The sequence below is a fragment of the Mustela putorius genome, unplaced genomic scaffold, assembly GCF_011764305.1.
Source record: "Mustela putorius furo isolate JIRA1106 unplaced genomic scaffold, ASM1176430v1.1 tig00003972_pilon_pilon_pilon, whole genome shotgun sequence".
NCBI classification, from domain to species: Eukaryota; Metazoa; Chordata; class Mammalia; order Carnivora; family Mustelidae; genus Mustela; species Mustela putorius.
Genome location: NW_025422115.1, coordinates 4,042,352 through 4,048,765, shown reverse-complemented (window position 1 = coordinate 4,048,765; position 6,414 = coordinate 4,042,352). Strand labels below are relative to the sequence as shown.

The following is a 6,414-nucleotide window of genomic DNA, read 5'->3' as shown; positions in this document are numbered from 1 at the left end:
AGAGCTTAACATGCTGGGGTTTTATCGGAGCTTACTTGAACTAGGGGAGGTGGACCCCCCCAACTCCAGGCCACTAGAGCCATCTTGTGCCACCTAAGGAGCGGGCCGGAGAAATATTCGTGAGGTCCACGGTCCATAGGTACAGACTCACTAACAGACTGAGGACTCCGAGTACCTTCCCTCCCCCTACTCCTCATCACCACATTACTACAGGCCTCTTGCCAGTGGTTCCTTTTACCTGGTACATCATGTCTGGCTATCAAGACACAGTTGCTAGGCATACCAAAGGGCAAAATGTACAAACACAGTTTGAAGAGAGAGTGCAAGCATCAGAACCATATATGGCAGGGACGTTGGAATTGTTAGACTGGGAATTTAAAACAACTATGATTCATATGCTAAGGGATTTGATGGATAAAGCAGACAGCATACGGGAACAGAGGGGCATTGTACACAGAGAGATGAAAATCTTAAGAAGAAATGCTAGAGATTTTAAAAAAACAAAAACAAACAAACAAACAAAAACACTGCAATGGGTGCCTGGGTGGCTTAGTTGGTTAAGCATCTGCTTTCGTCTCCGGTCATGATATTAGGGTCCTGGGATTGACTCCTGTGTTGGGCTCCTTGCTTAGCAAAGAGCCACCTTCTCCATCTGCCTGCCACTCCCCCTGCTTGTGCTCTCTCTCTTTCTCTCTCTGACATATAAATAAATAAAATCTTAAAAAAACCCAGCACTGAACAGAGATGAGAAATTCCTTTGATGAGTTTATTAACAGTCTGCATGTGGCTGAAGAAAGTGTCTCTGAGCTTGAGGATCTATCAATAGAAACTTCCAGAGCTGGAAAGAAAAAAAAAAAAGGCAAAAACCAAAAACAGAACCAACCACCCAACAACAACAACAACAACAACAACCCCAAAACAATGGACATCAACAAAAACCCAAAGATAGAAAAAAATATACAGCAGAATATGCTTGATGTGTGGGACAACTGCAAAGGTGTAACATAAATGTGATGAGAAAATCAGAGGATAAGAAAGAAAGGAGTAGGATAAATATTTGATACAATAAAGACTGAGAATTTCTCCCAAATTAATATGACACACCAAACTACAGATCCAAGGAGCTCAAATAACACCAAGAAGAATAAATGCCCCCACAAAACCCCCAAATAAATAACAACAGAAAAACCCAAACTATACCAAAGCATACCTAATTCAAGCTACAAAAAAATGAAAGATTAAGAAAAAAAAATCCAGAAAAATCAAAGATAAAGAAGCCAAAGGGAAAAGACACCTTACCTACAGAGGAACAAAAGTAAGAATTATAGGGGCGCCTGGGTGGCTCAGTGAGTTAAGCCGCTGCCTTCGGCTCAGGTCATGATCTCAGGGTCCTGGGATGGAGTCCCACATCGGGCTCTCTGCTCAGCAGGGAGCCTGCTTCCTCCTCTCTCTCTCTCTCTCTGCCTGCCTCTCTGCCTACTTGTGATCTGTCAAATAAATAAATAAAATCTTTAAAAAAAAAAGTAAGAATTATATCTGATCTCTCAGAAACCATGCAAGCAAGAACAGTATGAAATGAAATATTTAAAGTGGTAGGAGGAAAACCCCTGCCAACTCACAGTTCTGTGTCCCTGCAATATTCTCTTTCAAAAGTCAAGGAGAAAGAAAGACTTCCTCAGACAAAAATTGAGGGAAATTTATTGTCCATACACCTGCTTTGAAGAACTGTTAAAGGAAGTTCTTTAAAGAAAAGCAGTGCAATTTAGGTCAGGCTTATGGTGGCAGGGTCTGGGGAAGGAGTGCAGGTGCCATGTCCAGCCATGGGGTTGTTGAGGAGCTCCTGCAGCAGCCCAAGAAACAGGCCAGGGAGAAGGACAAGGAGCATAAGACATTCAAGCAGAAGCAGAAGAGAAACAGAAGAAACCTGAGGAGCTAAAAGTGAAGGCCATGGGGAAAGACCTCCTGGCTGCAGGTGGAATTAAGAAATCTGGCAAAAAGTAAAGCATTCCTTGTGCCAAGGCAATGGTCTATAATTCCATGCCTGTTTAAACTTCTGGATTCTGTGTCATACTGTCTGTTGCTGCCTATACCTAGAATGAAGTGTTGTCTTAGATCCTGTTGTACATTTAAGAGTAAACTTTTATTAAAAAAGTCAATCTGTTATACTAAAAGAAGTAATAAGGGTCAAAAGCTCAGATATACATAAAGAAAAACATCAGTGAAGGAAGAAGTAAAGGTGAAATAAAGATTATGCTTATGTATGCTTACATATAAGTGAATTGGATGACAGCTATGATTTGAGGGACAGAATGGGAGAATTTGTAGCATTTTGGTATTATAAGGTCCTCACACTGCCCATGAAGCAGTATAGTGTTATTTGGAGTGGATTTGAATTAGCTGTAAATGTATATTACAAACTTCAGAGAAATCATTTTTTTTTAAAGATTTTATTTATTTATTTGACAGAAATCACAAGTAGGCAGAGGCGCAAGCAGAGAGAGAGAGAGGAGGAAGCAGGCTCCCTGTGGAGCAGAGAGCCCTATGCAGGGCTCGATCCCTGGACCTTGGGATCATGACCTGAGCCGAAGGCAGAGGCTTTAACCCACTGAGCCACCCAGGCGCCCCAAGAGAAATCATTTTAAAAAGAAAAAAAAAAGTACAGTTAATATGCTGAGAGAGAAAATTGAATCATATAAAATGATAAATTCAAACCCTAAAAGGGCAGAAAAGGAGTGGAAGACAAGAATAGGAACAAAGAAACAAAGAACAAGGACAACAAATAGAAAACAGTGAAAATATGGTAGATATTGATTGAACTCTGTCAGTCATTACTTTAAACCTCAATGGTCAGCATACCAATTAAAGAACCAAGACTGTAAGAGTGAATCAAAAAACAAGGCCCAAGCCCATATTCCCTACAAGGAATCTGCTTAAAATATGAAGATGCATATAGATTAGAAGTCAATGGATGGAGATAGGGCACTTGGGTGGCTCAGTGGGTTAAAGCCCACATCGGGCTCTCTGCTCAGCAGGGAGCCTGCTTCCCTTCTCTCTCTCTGCCTGCCTATCTACCTACTTGTGATCTCAGTCAAATGAATAAAATCTTAAAAAAAAAAAAAAAGAAGTCAATGGATGGAGAGAATTATACCATGCTAACACTAACAGAAGGAAAGCTGCAGTAGCAATATTAATTTCAGACAGAACAGGCTTCACAGCAAGGAAAGTTATCTCTTTTTTATGCAAAAAGAGACATTGCATAATGCTAAAAGGGCTTAATTCTCCAAGAAGATGTAATCTTAACATGTAGGGCACCCATCAAAATATGTCAGAGAAAATAATAGGAATTCAGGGAGAAATAGATGCATCCAATATTATAGTAGGAGACTACTGAGAGATGTTGCTGTATATCATCTGTCACCAGGAAATTGCAAATCAAGACTATGGTAAGATACCGCTAAACTCCTCTTAGAATGGCCAAAATTCAGGTCATGGACAGCACCAAATTCTGGTAAGGATTTGGAGCCACAGGAGCTTCTGTTCATTGCTGGTGGGAATGCAAGAGGGTACTGTCACTCTGGAAGATAGTTTGGAGGTTCTTACAAAGTTGAACTTACTCTTACATGGCATCCAGAAATCCCCAGTAATTTGCCCAAAGAATTTGAAAAGTTATGTTCACACAAAGACCTTGACAAGGATGTTTACAGTGACTTTATAATCATTGCCAACATTTGGAAGTAACCAAGATGTCCTTACGTAGGCGAATGGAGAAATAAAGTGGTACATCCATGCAATAGAATATATTTTTTAAAGATATTATTTATTTATTTGACAGACAGAGATCACAAGTAGGCAGAGAGGCAGGCAGAGAGAGAGGAAGGAAAGCAGGCTCCCTGCTGAGCAGAGAGCCCGATGTGGGGCTTGATCTCAGGACCCTGAGATCCTTACCTGAGCTGAAGGCAGAGGCTTTAATCCACAGAGCCACCCAGGCGCCCCATGCAATAGAATGTTAATCAACACAACAGTCAGATGACCTGTCAAGCCATGAAAATACATGGAGGAACTTTCAATTCCTGTTACTAAATGAAAGAGACCAATCTGATGAGGCTACATACTATTTGGTTCCAGCTATATTACTTTCTGGAAAAGGCAAAACCATAGAGAGAGTAAAACAAAAAACAAAACAAAACAAAACAAAAAAAACAAACAAATGATCAGTGGTTGTCAGGATGAATAGGGGGAGCACAGATTGTTAGGTCAGCGAAAGAACTCTGTGGTGGCTACATGCTTTTATGCATTTGATCAAACCTCTAGAATGTAGAACCCCCCCGATTTAAGCTATGGACTCTGGGTGATAATATGGTTTCATTAACTGTAAAAAATACATCACTCTGGAGGGATGTTGATCATGGGAGAGACTATATACGCCTATTTGGGGGAGAGTATATAGAAATTCTCCATACCTTCCTCTCAATTTTGCTGTGATCATAAAACTACTCTAAAGAATAAATTCCTTTAAAAATAAACAAATATATAAATGAATGAATGAATAAACTTTTAAAATAGGAGAGAAACTGATACATTAATATAGAAATGATTCAGCTAGATTGATATAGAAATGATTCATGTCTCACAAATGGAAAAAATATATAAACAAGATAGTATGTAATACAAGAAAATTTTCTCAAAATAAACAATAACTATATTTTTCAAAAAGCTCCAGAATTCTTAATACTGAGACCAAACCCAATTGAGTTATTGAGCTTTATAGGTAGATTTATTTCATGAACTTAAGCAAGGAGTGAAAAAATAGAAGTCTTTTTTTCAAGGCAAAAAAAAAAAAGTTAGCTGGCCTCAGATTTTTCTACAATATTCTGTGCCATAACAATAAAAGAATTACCCTAAAATGTTATGTATCACCAAGTTGCTATTATAATGTAAAGGTAATAAGGAGATGCTGTCAAGAATTGAAAGAATATACACTAGCCATTTTGGAAATTAAAAACAAAACAATTGCAGGAAAATCCTGTTTGAGTGGTATCCAGCTAAGAGGTTAAAAAAGGAAAACAGATTAGAATGGAGAAATGTATAAAGTGAATACAGAATCAATGTAAATTCATCAATAATTTTAAGAATTACAGGTACAGATCTAATTGTGATCATTATCCACATGAACATCATGATCTAAAGTAACAAAAATTTGTAAATGACAAGGGGAATCCTCACAGAAGTGCTAATAGGCTAAAAATTAAGGCATGAAGATTATTTTTTAAGTAACTCCTACTTTTGTTTCTTCCCATTAACCTCCATTTTTTACTTTAGAGCTATCCTTTTGGAATTAACACTTTTTATGAGAAAGAGGCATTTATTTCAACAAAAAGTGTCCCATTAATTAGTCCTTTTTCTTTCAAGTTCAACCTGAGCACAAAAAAATTAAACATGTTAATTTTAGCAAATCTAGAATCTAGAGAATGGTCCCAAGTTCACGTTCATGATGGTATTTCTGACTAGCTAGTGGTCCTTCCTGCTCTGAGTCCAGATAGAAAAATGCCTGTTGTAATAATTATGACAATAACAAGTAATCATAGCTAACATTTTGTGCATGTCAAACAAAATTCTAGGTGTTCTAATGTAAATTAGCCTCTATATTCTCACCCTGGTATTTCAGATGAGGAAACCGAGACATGGGTGTATCCACACACAAACACACAGAGGGGACCAGGAGTCATCAGAAAGCAGCCAGACTGGCTCCTGAGTCCTGCTCTTCAGCACGAAGCTGAGTGGCTTCCCTAGGATTCATGGTGGCCAATTCCAGAAGGAATTTTATTACACTTTCATTTTTGCATATGATTTTTCTGTATGGTTTGAATTCTTAATGATGACTTTGAATTTAAATTTAAAAGGAATATTTTTTCCTGGCCCCTGGGTGGCTCAGTTGGTTTAGTGTGGGACTCGATTTTGACTTAGGTCATGATCTCAGGGTGGTGAGAACGAGCCCTACATCCAGCTCCATGTTGAACATGGAGACAGCTGAAGACTCTCTCTCTCTTGCTCTGTCCAGCCACCCCCTCTCTGGGAAGGAAGGGAAGGGAAAGAAGGAAGGAAGGGAAGGAGGGAGGAAGAATATTTTTACTTTAATTTTTTTATAAAGAGTTGGAAGACAGTTTGATATAGGCAGGACATACACTGGGGGGTGGAAATTTAGATAGTTTTATTTCTCTGAATTTGCCTACATTTACAATTTTTATTTTTTAAAGGATTGTAGAAAATTGAGTAATTTAATTCAAAATGACACTTGCTCCCTCTTAGGCAGACAAGCCAAATATGCTTTTTAACTTTTATATTGTCCATTTTTTTTCCAAAATTCACTGCTTGGAAGAACACTCATTTCTTATTTTTCTCTAAGTGCTTTGGAAT

The 6,414-nt window shown here is 38.4% G+C and overlaps 1 pseudogene; it reads left to right on the top strand.

The window, feature by feature from the left end:
• The first annotated feature begins 1,810 nt into the window (after positions 1-1,810).
• On the top strand, positions 1,811-2,001 carry LOC123389303 (annotated as a pseudogene).
• Positions 2,002-6,414: the final 4,413 nt, after the last annotated feature.